Source organism: Oncorhynchus nerka, linkage group LG28, assembly GCF_034236695.1.
Source record: "Oncorhynchus nerka isolate Pitt River linkage group LG28, Oner_Uvic_2.0, whole genome shotgun sequence".
NCBI classification, from domain to species: Eukaryota; Metazoa; Chordata; class Actinopteri; order Salmoniformes; family Salmonidae; genus Oncorhynchus; species Oncorhynchus nerka.
The window spans coordinates 55673350-55688003 of record NC_088423.1 but is presented as its reverse complement, the minus strand read 5'-3'; the positions used below and the strand labels follow the sequence as shown (position 1 = coordinate 55688003).

General features: G+C 43.6%; 1 protein-coding gene across 1 annotated transcript in view; it reads right to left on the bottom strand.

Annotated features, from left to right (window-relative positions):
- Positions 1–14654, bottom strand: part of LOC115102815 (MAM domain-containing glycosylphosphatidylinositol anchor protein 1-like) — a 397798-nt gene that overhangs the window by 15615 nt on the left and 367529 nt on the right. The gene's annotated exons all lie outside the window — the stretch shown is intronic.

The window sequence follows — 14654 nt, the reverse complement described above, 5'->3', positions numbered from 1 at the left end:
AATTCTGTTATTATTTTCTACCAGGCAGTTTCCACATGGTGTTTTCATATCATGATAGAACATTTGCTGTCCTTGTAAACCATGTTACATGATGAAAGTCAAGTTTTTTGTGTGAGAGCGGAAAGTTGTGTGTGTGTGCGCTCATTCATGTTAGTGTATAGCCTCTTGACCCGTGGTTGACCAGGGACTCATTGATTACCCACTCAGCTCTCTGACCTCTCTCTCTCTCTCCTTCTCCCAACCTCTCTCTCTCTCTCTCTCTCCCTCCTTCTCCCAAACTCTCTCCCTCCTTCTCCCAACCTCTCTCTCTCCCTCCTTCTCCCAACCTCTCTCTCTCGCTCTCTCTCTCTCTCTAATTCAATTCAAGGGGCTTTATTGGCATGGGAAACATGTGATAACATTGCCAAAGCAAGTGAGGTAGATAATATACAAATGTGAAATAAACAATCAAAATTAACAGTAAACATTACACATACAAAAATTTCAAAACAATAAAGACATTACAAATGTCATATTATGTATATATACAGTGTTGTAACAATGTAAATGGTTAAAGTACACAAGGGAAAATAAATATGGGTTGTATTTACGATGGTGTTTGTTCTTCACTGGTTGCCCTTTTCTTGTGGCAACAGGTCACAAATCTTGCTGTTGTGATGGCACACTGTGGAATTTCACCCAGTAGATATGAGAGTTTATCAAAATTGGGTTTGTTTTCAAATTCTTTGTGGATCTGTGTAATCTGAGGGAAATATGTGTCTTTAATATGGTCATACATTGGGCAGGAGGTTAGGAAGTGCAGCTCAGTTTCCACCTCATTTTGTGGGCAGTGAGCACATAGCCTGTCTTCTCTTGAGAGCAAGGTCTGCCTATGGCGGCCTTTGTCAATAGCAACGCTATGCTCACTGAGTCTGTACATAGTCAAAGCTTTCCTTAAGTTTGGGTCAGTCACAGTGGACAGGTATGCTGCCACTGTGTACTCTCTGTTTAGGACTAAATAGCATTCTAGTTTGCTCTGTTTTTTTGTTTATTCTTTCCAATGTGTCAAGTAATTATCTTTTTGTTTTCTATTGATTTGCTTGGGTCTAATTGTGCTTCTGTCCTGGGGCTCTGTGGGGTGTGTTTGTGAACAGAGCCCCAGGACCAGCTTGCTTAGGGGACTCTTCTCCAGGTTCATCTCTCTGTAGGTGATGGCTTTGTTATGGAAGGTTTGGGAATCGCTTCCTTTTAGGTGGTTGTAGAATTGAACGGCTATTTTCTGGATTTTGATAATTAGTGGGTATCGGCCTGAAGCGAGAGAGGAGGAAGATGGGAGAAGAAGAGGGAGAGAGAGTGGTCAGAGAGCTGAGTAGGTAATCGAAGCTCTCTATTACTGAAAGAGAAAGAAAGAGAGAGCTTCTCCAATTACACACAAAGGGAAGGAGCCAAACAGGCGGACGGCGCATCTCTCTCTGCTATTCTCTAATTTAATCCTTGAATACACTCCTTTGAACGAAGGACTCCTTTGAATAAATAAAGAAAGCCTGGAGAGGAGGCTTTGACAGGGATGGAGGGAGTGGAGGGGTGGAGGAGTGAGATTTGGCCAGTCTTCTCATTTGTGAGGAAGGTTGATTTGATTTGCTTGCTAGGGGGAACACAGGGGAACAAGGTATGAGGGGTGGCTAGGCTAATTGGCCAAAGGGCCGTGGCGGACGGGCACTGTCAGGCGTAAGAGCCTGGTCACGATGTTCGATTATACTCAACAATATTAGACTGCACTGTTATATATGCAGACACACACCGAAGGTGCGCACACACAAACACACACCTCCTAAATGCATTCTGTATTCTTGTGTGCATGTGTGTTTGTGTCTGCAGCAGGCCAGCTCTTGCTATTAGTTATTATTTTTATTTATGTATTCACTTCCATGGCTCTTTCTTGTAAATCTCCTTCTCTAAAAGGCAGAGGCCAGCGTTTGCCGAAAGTGCAAGCCTGATTTATTGTAGGGCAGAAGAGCCTCACCTGGGGCTCTGAAAACACAGACACACACACACACACACACACACACACGAACACACTCAAATACACATGCACTATGGCCACGAGAGAGAGAGTGAGGGGTAGAAAGGAGAAGATTGAAGGGAGACATGAGTAAAAGAGAAAGGGAAAGAGAAAGAGAGAGAGAGAGAAAGGGGAGTGGGAAGAGAGATAGAAAGAAAGCTGCCAAACCCTCCTGAATTACACAGTTAAAAAGCTGGATGTGTGTGTGTGTTTGTTAGTCGTTATTGATGTGTGTGGTTAGTCTTTGTAAAGTTTGGGGTGTGTGTGAGATTTTGCAAGCCGTGTGTATGTGTGCGTGTGTGTAAGTGTCTTAATTACTATGCTCATTTTGTATTTTCCTGCTGGAGGTGATACATTTGTAGCAATAGAACATGTTAAACCTCAAGGGAGTAAGGAAGAAAGGAAGCGAGGAAGGAAAGAAGGAAAGATGCATTTTAAAAGTATTTCAATGTGGCCCACTTTCTGCTTTACAACACCCATTAACAATGAGCTAATTACAAAATCGCTGCCATCCACTCACTTCAAACAATCCCCATTCTCTCCTACTCTCGTCCTGCCTCCCCCTGAGGGATCCGTCCCTATAATTCCCATAGTGCCTCTCTCACATCGCCGTGCCAACCTGTTCCTGGCCGTACCACTTCCTTTGACAGGAAGTACAGTGGGCGGCGTGAACGTGGTGTTTTGCCTCCACTTGTAACCTTTAATGTGGTGCATTGATCTGTGGCCCTGCACAGAATACGCCAGGGGGGGAAACAGCCTGTAGGGAGCCCCGCTTTGAAGTGCTGTGTGTGTGTGTGTGTGTGAAAGAACGAAAGAGACAGAGAGGAGGGGGGGAATGCACAAGAGAGAGTAAGCTAGTAAGAGAGAAAGGGATGCAAGAGAGAGAGGGGGTAAACATGCAGAAGAGAAAGCGAGTGAGAAAGCGAGAGGCAATAGAGAGCAAGCAAGAGAGAGAGTGAAATTAAGACAGAGAAAGTAAGAGAGTAAGAGAGAGACAGAAAGAGGAAGAGGAGGGAGAGAGAACATACAGCGCAGTGCAGCATGGGAGAAATGTGGGTTGCCCTGTTTTCCAATAAACCCAGAGGCACATCATTGGGCTGCAGTAAGGAAGGAACAAAGATGGCCTCTGGGTAAGCGTCGTCTCAACCGGCCAAGATGTTTCGACAACTTTTCTCTTCGCATCTTCCTTCTTAAATGTTTTTATTTTTGATTGCGGTCGTTTTAAGACATTTTTTTCTGCTTGCAAGTTGCTTTGGGGAGTAACTTGTATTTTTAGCAATAGTCTTTTTGGTGAATCCTCGCTAACATCACGGCTGTTGTAGACTGTTTATTATGTAAAGTGACAAGCAGGTTGCGATTTAACACAACATCAAAAGATGTGCCGAAGGTGAATTGATCAGCCTAGTGTGATGCCAATTGTTCTTTATTTCTGTGCATAAGTAGGCAACCATAGCCATGACAGAGATGAGCAGTAGTTGACGACAGTACATGCCAGCTAGGTCATAATGTCTTTACAGCAGTAATGACCAGTAGGCTTACAGTCATTTCATCTCGAGTTTGGATTGGCAGTACAGTATGCTTTACTTTTCAACAAAACAGGTGTATCCTGTTTCCATTGGTCATCCATGAGATGTTTCTAAAACTTTACTGGAGTCCACCTGAGGGAAGGGTACCAAAACATTTCTGCATCATTGAAGGACCCCAAGAACACAGTGGCCTCCATCACTCTTAAATGGAAGTAGTTTGGAACCACCAACACTCTCCCTAGAGTTTGCCGCCCGGCCAAACTGAGAAATCGGGGGAGAAGCGCTTTGGTCAGGGAGGTGACCAAGAACCCGATGGTCACTCTGACAGAGCGCCAGCATTCCTCTGTTGAGATAGGAGAACCTTCCAGAAGAATGACCATTTCGGCAGCACTCCACCAATCAGGCCTTTATGGTAGAGTGGCCAGACGGAAGCCACTCCTCAGTAAAATGCACATGACAGCCCGCTTGGAGTATTCCAAAAGGCACGTAAAGGACACTGACCGTGAGAAACAAGATTCTCTGGTCTGATTGAACTCTTTGGCCTGAATGCTAATTGTCAAATCTGGAGGAAACCTGGTACCATCCCTACGGTGAAGCACGGTGGTGGCAGCATCATGCTGTGGGGATGGTTCACAGCGGCAGGGAAACTCATCTGGATCGAGGGAAAGATGAACGGAGCAAAGAGTACTGAGAGATCCTTGATGAAAACCTGCTCCAGCACGCTAAGGACCTTAGACTGGGGTTAAGGTTCACCGTCCAACAGGACCACAACCATAAGCACACAGCCATAAGACAACCATAAGACAACGCAGGACGGCTTTGGGACAAGTCTCTGAATGTCCTTGAGTGGCCCAGCCAGAGGCCGGACTTGAGCCCGATCGAAAATCTCTGGAGAGACCTGAAAATAGCTATGCAGCGACGCTCCCCATCCAACCTGACATAGCTTGAGAGGACCTGCTGAGAAGAATGGGAGAAACTCCCCAAATACAGGGGAGCTTCTAGCGTCATACTTAATCAATTTTAGAATAAGACTATAACCTAACGAAATATGGAAAACTAAAGGGGTCTGAATACTTTCCAAATGCACTGTAGAAGCCATCACTCTCTCTCTTTGTTATACAGGACAACTATTGACCAACTCTATAAAATAATTTTCTGTCTTGAATCATTATTTCCATGCCATGAAACAGCTTCCAATTTTACATAACATAATTAGCATAACGTTATTAGTCTGATACTACATAATTCATAATTGGTGTCATGAATAAAGATGGCTGCCAACGTTTATCTAATCTTCCTGCATGGCACTGCCAGTCTCAGCGGGTGAGCTGTCAGTACGAGATCCCTAAATTGTCGAGTCTTTGATTGGGTTATCCATGCTAATCAACAAAGAATGTTGCTATATTGTATTTATGAAAATACTAACGACACAACGTGTCAGACTGAAATGAGGCTGGAAGGATTTATTAACCCTTATTTTACAAGATATACACATTCTCCAACCTTCTCCCCACTTGCACCACTTGCATGGTGTAAATTCCCTCCAACCCATGCTTTACTCTAATCCTGTGCTTTTAAATCCATGACGGGGATTGCGCAAGTGCACACTTCTGGAAAAGGATAGTGCATCAGGGAAAAGTCATTTTCTTCTACAGAAACAACCTGGGGAAGAGTTGCAATGGAGAGGAGGAAAGGGAAACACAGAGGTACTGTAGAAAATCCTGACGAAAAAACCTCTTTGTATGTATCCGAAACACATTAATGAAAGTGTCAGACTTGGTCTAAGGTTGAAGAACAAAACAATGCTTGCACAAAGTCTTTCTAGCGTGACTCATTTATGAGGAAAAAGTGGAATTTGTGTGCCAGACCCTACTGCAACTCATTGACTTCTCTCTCCTGCTCAAACTCTTTCTCTCTCAGATTAACTCCTCTACTATCTGGGAAGGTTTATTTATACTAACTGTTTCCATTAGATCGAATCCGAGATACATGTAGTCTCTTCAGACAAAGACATACACTTTGCTTCCTAACAACTTGCGGTGCCACCTCCTCTCCACTCAATACCGGCTGATACTGCAATATGTGAGGCTAGCCTCAAAGTGGATATAATTGCATTTTTTTCTTACATCTAGCATTGAGGGAACAACCCCTTAAAGGGGCAATTCAGGATTCAAAACAACGCGGTCATCTACCAACCTTTTTTTTGGTAAACAGCTGAGGGATAGGGCTATAGAAATGCAACCACTCTCAAATTCATAGACAGAGCTATGCATGCAAGGACAGACCATCCATAAGATAAAACTTGTAGTTTTACCCATATTTTGAATCTATACAGTGTTTGATTATGATTACGTTGTTTACAGTAAAACAAGCTTATAATGTTGGGTTCTGATGGGGTAGCATTTCAAATCAAATGAAATTGTATTTTTCACATGCGCCGAATACACCAACCTTACTTTACTTACAAGCCCTTAACCAACAATGCAGGTCAAGAAATAGAGTTAATAAAATATTGACTAAATAATCTAAAATAAAAAAATTAATAAATCAAAAAGTAACACAAGATATGTACATAACAATAACGAGGCTATATACAGGGGGTACCTGTACAGAGTCAATGTGGAGGCTATATACAGGGGGTACCAGTACCGAGTCAATGTGTGGGCGTACAGGTTAATTGAGGTCATTTGTGAAGTGACTATACATAGATAATAAACAGCGAGTAGCAGCAGTGTAAAAACAAATGGGGACATTCAATGTAAATAGTCCGGGTGGTCATTTGATTAGTTTAGTGATTCAGCATGCCTACATCTGCTCATGCCACGCCTTCTACTTCTCATCCTGTGTCTCCCTAACCTGCCAACACACCCCCAGTGCTCTCCCCCTCTCTGTGGGTGTATGTGATTGTGTGAGTTGAGACAGGTGTGCTGGAGGCAGAGCAGATAGCCACCAGCTGTAACCTGTTCCATAACCAAGACCCCTACGAATACTCAGACCTGCCACTTCCATGCTGCCAGTCCGTAGCCTCTGCACAGTCAGTCTGCTTTTCAAGCCACCTGTTCCGGCATAGATCTTGTTATCCTGTGCCTGTTCCTCCTTAGCCTGACGCTGCGCTTCTCTCCTCTCTACAGTTCCGTCTGCTCTGACTGGTTCCTGTCTCCAGTCCCTCGTCTCGTCAGTCCTGCTTCCCTGCCCTGGACCCCCGCTCTACTGCTTCCTTGGATTCCGCTCCAGACCTGCTTACCCTGCCCCTACTCCCCCTGCCTCAAGTCCTGGTTCCCAGCTACCTGTCCAAGCTTCTCCTGGCCTGCACCCCCACACACACTTTTCAATAAATATCTTATTTACCATGTCCCGGTCTGTCTGAGTCTGCACTTGGGTTCACCTGCTCCGCCACACATAACACAGCAGTCTTATGGCTTGGGGGTAGAAGCTGTTAAAGAGCCTTTAGGTCTAGACTTGACACTCCGGAACCGCTTGCAGTGCGGTAGCAGAGAAAACAGTCTATGACTTGATGACTGGTGACTGGAGTCTTTGACCATATTTTGGTCCTTCCTCTGACACCGCCTAGTAAATAGGTCCTGGATGACAGGAAGCTTGGCCCAAGTGATGTACAGGGCTGTACGCACTGTAGCGCCTTATAGTCGGAAGCCAAGCATTAGCCATACCAGGCGGAAGCGTCATCGTTCAGCCACTACTCGGTGAAACATAAGATATTTCAGTTTTTAATGTCCCGTTAGTTGGAACTTTGAGACAGTTGAACTAAGCTCATTAGGAATTTATGTTACATCCTTCAAGTATCAATGGCTATATATTATATTTCACAATAAATTAAGTGCAAAAATGAATGTCGCAATCACAGTTTGCCCCATTAACTTAGTAAATGTCCACTTAATATACGCTGCAGTCGAGGATCGAAGGAGACAGATATAGCCAAATAAAACCAGAGAGCCCAAACCGTAAAAAAACAAAAACAACACTGACTTGGGTAAATTCCCACTGTCGGAATGAGCCCTTCTCAGTCATTATCATTGATTGGTGAGAAAACAGGTGTCTGACAGAACAGAAAAGAAAGAAAGTACAAGGGAGGGAGGAAAGGGAGGTGTTTTGCCTCAGCTCCATTGCTGGCAACCTAGAGTACAGGAAGTCTGTCTGATACAAGCGAGAAAGTGGAGAGAGAGAGAGACTATACAAAGCCTTCGTATAAGCATCCCTCCACTTGCCCGTGCTCAGATCAAGTCTGTTCTGTTTAAAATCTCTATTTGTAATGTTACGGATTGTAGAGTGCATTCAAAGTATTCACATCCCATCAGTTTTTTGGGTCACTGGCCTACACACAATACCTCATAATGCCAAAGCGGAATTATGTTTTAATGAATTTTTACAAATTAATAAGAAAAATGTCAAGCTGAAATAAGTCAACCAGTATTCAACCCATTCGTTGTCAAATCAAATTTTATTGGCCACATACACATGGTTAACAGATGTTAATGTGAGTGTAGCGAAATGCTTGTGCTTCTAGTTCCGACTATGCAGTAATATCTAACAAGTAATACAACAATTCCCCAACAACTACCTAATGCACACAAATCTAACAAGTATTCTAACAATTCCCCAACAACTCCCTAATACACACAAATCTAACAAGTAATCTAACAATTCCACAACAACTACCTAATACACACAACTCTAAAGTGGTGAATAAGAAAATGTACATATAAGTATATGGATGAGCAATTTCCGAGCGGCATAAGCAAGGTGCAGTAGATTGTATAAAATACAGTATATACAGTACATGTGATATGAGCAATGTAAGATATGAAACATTATTAAAGTGGCATTATTTAAAGTGACATTGTTTAAATTAACTAGTGATCCATTTATTAAAGTGTCCAGTGATTGGGTCTCAATGTAGGCAGCAGCCTCTCTGAGTCAGTGATGGCCTTGAGATAGAAGCTGTTTTTCAATCTCTCGGTCCCAGCTTTGATGCATCTGTACTGACCTTGCCTTCTGGATGATAACAGTGTGAACAGGCAGTGGCTCGGGTGGTTGTTGTCCTTGATGATCTTTTTGGCCTTCCTGTGACATCGGGTGCTGTATGTGTCATGGAGGGCAGGTAGTTTGCCCGCGTTGAAGTGTTGTGCAGACCGCACCATCCTCTGGAGAGCCTTGCGGTTGAGGGCAGTGCAGTTGCTGTACCAGGCTGTGATATAGCCCGATAGGATGCTCTCGGACAGGATGCTCTCGATTGTGCATCTGCAAAAGTTTGTGATGGTTTTGGGTGGCAAGCCAAATTTCTTCAGCCTCCTGAGGTAGAGGAGGCGCTGTTGCGCCTTCTTCACCACACTGTGTTGGTGAACCATTTCAGTTTGTCTGTGATGTGTATGCCCAGGAACTTAAAACTTTCCACCTTCTCCACTTCTGTCCCCTCGATGTGGATAGGGGGGTGCTCCCTCTGCTGTTTCCTGAAGTCCACGATCATCTCTTTTTTGGTAGACGTTGACTGAGAGGTTGTTTTCCTGACACCACACTCCGAGTGCCCTCACCTCAGCCCTCATCTCGTTGTTGTTGGTGATCAAGCCAAGTTAATGTTGTGTCGTCTGCAAACTTGATGATTGAGTTGGAGGCGTGCATGGCCACGCAGTCATGGTAAACAGGGAGTACAGGAGAGGGCTGAGGACACACCCTGGTGGTGCCTCAGTGTTTAGGGTTAGCGAAGTGGAAATGTTGTTTCCTACCTTCACCACCTGGTGGTGGCTTGTCAGAAAGTCCAGGACCCAATTGCACAGGGCAGGGTTGAGACCCAGGGCCTCCAGCTTGATGATGAGCTTGGAGGGTACTATGGTGTTGAATGCTGAGCTCTAGTCAATGAACAGCATTCTTACATAGGTATTCCTTTTGTCCAGATGGGATAGGGCAGTGTGCTGTGTTATGGTGATTGCGTCATCTGTGGACCTGTTGGGGCGGTATGCAAACTGAAGTGGGTCTACGGTGGCTGGCAAGGCTGCCGGTGATATGATCATTGACTAGCCTCTCAAAGCACTTCATGATGACAGACATTAGTTCTAAGGGAAATTCATTTCAGTCATCTTTGACTTTTTGGGTACAGGAAAGATGGTAGCCATCTTGTAGCATGTGGGGACAACAGACTGGGATAGGGAGCGATTAAATATGTCCGTAAACACACCAGCCAGCTGTTCTGCACATGCTCTGAGGACGCGGCTAGGGATGCCATCTGGCCAGCAGCCTTGAGAGGGTTAACAAGTTGAAATGTTTTACTCACATCAGCCACGGAGAAGTAGCAGGTTGGGACGCAGTCTTTGTTAGCAGGCAAAGAAGGTGTTTAGATTGTCTGGAAGCGTGACGTCAGGGTCCGTGACGTGGCTGTTTTTGTTTGTGTAGTCTGTGATTTCCTGTAGGAAAGGTTCTCTCTGAACTTTGCTCTGTTCAACTTTGCCTCGATCCTTACTAGTCTCCCAGTCCCTGCCACTGAAAAACATCCCCACCGTGATGCTGCCACCACCATGCTTCACTGTAAGGATGGTTCCAGGTTTCAGCCAGACTTGACGCTTGGTATTCAGGCCAAAGAATTCAATCTTGGTTTCATAAGACCAGAGAATCTTGTCTCTCATGGTCTGAGAGTCTTTAGGCACCTTTTGGCAAACTCCAAGTGGGCTGTCATGTGTCTTTTACTGAGGAGTGGTTTCCGTCTGGCCACTCTACCATAAAGGCTTGATTGGTGGAGTGCTGCAGAGATGGTTGTCATTCTGGAAGATTCTTCCATCTCCACAGAGGAACTCTAGAGCTCTGTCAGAGTGACCATCGGGTTCTTGGTCACCTACCTGACCAAGGCCCTTCTCCCCCGATTACTCCGTTTGGCCGGGCAGCCAGCTCTAGGAACAGTCTTGGTGGTTCTAAACTTCTTCCATTTAAGAATGCTTGTGGCAACTGGTTTCTTGGGGACCGTCAATGCTGCAGAAATTTGTTGGTACCCTTCCCCAGGTCTGTGCCTCGACACAATCCTGTCTCGGAGCTCTACAAACAATTCCTTTGACCTCATGGCTTGGTTTGTGCTTTGACATGCACTGTCAACTGTGGGACCTTATATAGACAGGTGTGTGCCTTTCTAAATCATGTCCAATCAATTAAATTTACCACAGGTGGTCTGCAATCAAGTTGTAGAAACAACTCTGTTTCTACTGATAAATAATCAGGATGCACCTGAGCTCAATTTCGAGTCTCTGAATACTTTTGCAAGCAAGTTTTTTTATATATATATATATATATATATATATATATATACACACACATCTTCAAACATTTCTTAAACCTTTTGCTTTTTTGTTACGGGGTATTGTGTGTAGATTGCTGAGGAAAATGTTTTCTTAATACACTTTAGAATAAGGCTCAAATGTGGAAAAAGTCAAGGGTTCTGAATACTTATCTTATCAAGAAATAAGTGTTTTATTTTTCATAAATGTTTTACATGTTTTCTTCCTCTTTGACATTAGCGAGTATTTTGTGTAGATCGCTGACCCCAAGAACATTTCATTACATTAAATCCATTTTAATCCTGCTGTGTAAAACAACAACATTTGGAAAAAGTTAAGGGGTGTGAATACTTGTGTGAAGGCACTGTAGGCCCACTTTAGCAGCAGAGGAGCTCTTGGTCATAGTGGAGTTTGGAGTGTGACTGTTTGAGGTTGTGGACAGGTGTATTTTATACTGATAACATGTTCAAACAGGTGCCATTAATACAGGTAACGAGTGGAGGACAGAGGAGCCTCTTAAAGAAGAAGTTACAGGTCTGTGAGAGCCAGAAGTCTTGCTTGTTTGTATGTGACCAAATACTTATTTTCCACCATAATTTTCAAATAAATAAATAAATGTGATTTTCTGGATTTTTTCCCACATCTTGTCTGTCATTGTTGAAGTGTACTAATGATGAAAATTACAGGCCTCTCATCTTTTTAAGTGGGAGAACTTGCACAATTGGTGGCTGACTAAATACTTTTTTGCCCCCCTGTATCTATTGTATATTGAAATTGCTACAGTATGTCACTGTCCACACTAAGTAATAGAATAGAATATTACTTAATTGTCCTTTGTGGAACTGACTGTCTGTTTATTCCAAGACACCACAGACATGACAGACATTTACAGATATGAGAGGCTGGAAGATGCAAAACCTCCATAGGCATTGAAGTGTACTTATGATGAAAATTACAGGCCTCTCTCATCTTTTTAAGTGGGAGAACTTGCACAATTGGTGGCTGACTAAATACTTTTTTGCCCCACTGTATATACTGTACTCGATACCATCTACTGCATATTGCCTATGCCGTTATGTACCATCCCACATGCATATATTTTTACGTATATATTCTTCATTCCTTTACAATCGTGTGTATAAGGTAGTTGTTGAGAAATTGTTAGGTTAGATTACTCGTTGGTTATTACTGCATGGTCGGAACTAGAAGCACAAGCATTTCGCTACACTCGCATTAACATCAGCTAACCATGTGTAATACAATTTGATTTGATTTGATTTACCGTATGTCTAACACGATCCAATGCTTGTAAATCCTTGAAGGAAAGTAAACGAGTGATCACTTCAATGAGATGAGGGAGAATTGTAATTTGGCTTCAGTCTGGACTCAATGTCCCTTGCACTCCGTACTGCCCAAACACAAGGATAGTGGCAGTTTGGTGTGGAGGCACTGAAGTATAATATAAGTGATATTGTGTTTGTGATAACGGAAACATAAATTATTCTTGAAAAGTCACATTCATGTAAATGTCTAACTAGTTAATGTAAACGTCTTACTAATAAACAACATTTGATTCAGTCCCACTATTGAACATCTACACCAAAGAGGAAGCACAACTAACATCAACGAACCTAACGTTATATGATTGTGGCCGATAGTAAGGAAAACAAGAACACACAAAAACAAAATCCCTGAGCCAACACCTTTACTCTCTCATATCCACCCTATTCGCCAACCCACCCCCTTTCTGACACCCCTCCTCTCCTCTGTCAAAAACAAATGGTGTAGGAGTGGGGAGGGGGATGAATATTAAACTTTAAACAAGTTTTGAAAGAAGGAAGCAGTGCTTTATTAATGACTTATACTTCTATTCATTATCGGCCAAGACAGTGTCGGGCCCAATTTACAGTTTAAACCCACACTTGAAACCCATATGAAACATTTGGAAGAAGAAAGAACACTGTGTCCCAAATGGCACCCTCTTCCCTATGTAGTCTAGTACTTATGACTAGGACCCATATGGCTCTGGTCAAAAGTTGTGCACTATAAAGGGAAGAGGGTGCCATTTGGGACACAGACCTTTTCTCCCCCCACAAACGCTAAAGACACTAAAGGTGCCCCTGTAATGAACACATTTGTCTGTGTGAAGTCGAGTCCTTGAGGTATGGTGTTGTGTGAGGTAGGTGACGTGGGAAAATATAAACACAAACATAAAAGCAACATGTAAAGTGTTGGTCCCATGTTTCATGAACTGAAATGACAGATCCCAGAAATGTTTCATACACAAAACGCTTATTTCTCTCAGATTTTGTGCACAAATGAGTTTACATCCCTGTTAGTGAGCATTTCTCATTTGCCAAGATAATCCATTCACCTGACAGGTGTGGCATATCAATAAGTTTATAAAACAGCATGATCATTACACAGGTGCACCTTATGCTGATGACAATAAAAGACCACTCTAAAATGTGCAATCTTGTCACAAAACACAATTCCAATTTGGCAGTAGGTCCAACCGGCCTCACATATGTAAACCATGTGTAACCATGTCAGCCCAGGACCTCCACATCCGTCTTCTTCACCTGTATGATCATCTGAGACCAGCCACCTGGACAGCTGATGAAACTGTGGGTTTGCACAACTGAAGAATATCTGCACAAGCTGTCAGAAACCGTCTCAGGGAAGCTCATCTGTGTGCTTGTCTTCCTCACTAAGGTCTTGACCTGACTGCAGTTCAACATCGTAACCGACATCAGTGGGCAAATACTCACCTTCGATGGCCACTGGCATGCTAGGAAAGTATGGTCTTCAAGGATGAATCCTGGTTTCAACTGTACTGGGCAGATGTCAGACAGGTAGGCGAGTGGGCGAGTGGTTTGCTAATGTCAACGTTGTCAGAGTGCCCCGTGGTGGCGGTGGGATTATTGTATGGCCAGGTATAAGCTACAGACAATAAACACGATTGCCTTTTTTCAAAGACAATTTGAATGCACAGAGATACTGTGATGAGATTGTCATGCTATTCATCCCCCTGCTATTCATCAAAGTGTGTGTGAGTTAGTAAGTGAGTGTGTGAGTGTGTGTGGGGGGCGTCAGTATGCATTTGTGTGTGGGCACACACACTTTCACTTTCACCTCATGTTTCATCATGAAAATGCACAACCCCATATCTGTACACAGTTCCTGGAAGTTTAATATTTCATAGGTCTTCCATGGCATACTCACCAGACATTAAACATGTTTGGGATGATCTGGATCGAAGTGTACGACAGCCGGTTCCAGTTCCTGCCAATATCTAGCAACTTCCTACAGCAACTAAAGAGGAGTGGGACAACATTGCACAGGCCACAATCAACAGCCTCATCCACTCTAAGTGAAGGAGATGTATCACTCAAGCATGGGTCAAATAGTGGTCACACCAGTTACCGACTGGTTTTCTGATCCATGCCCTACCTTTTTTTAAAAGGTATTTGTGACAAACAGATGAAAATCTGTATTCCCGGTCATGTGAAATCCATAGATTAGGGCTTAATGAATTAATTTCAATTGACTGACTTCCTCATATTGTGGTATCCCGGGAGGTCTAACCCAGAGGTTGGTGATAGAGGGGAAGTACGTTTGGCAATGTTGGCTCCCTCTGTTGGGAGTACCAGGTAATTAGGGGGGAGTGCCAACCAGCAGTGCAAACAACATAAATGGAGCACCGTGGCAGGAGAAAAAAAAAGAAAGGCAGGGAGTGAGCTGAGAGAGGGGGATGAAGCTCCCGGAAGGGTGGCCCAAACTCAAGTGGGCCAGCCTTTTGGCAGCCTACCTCTC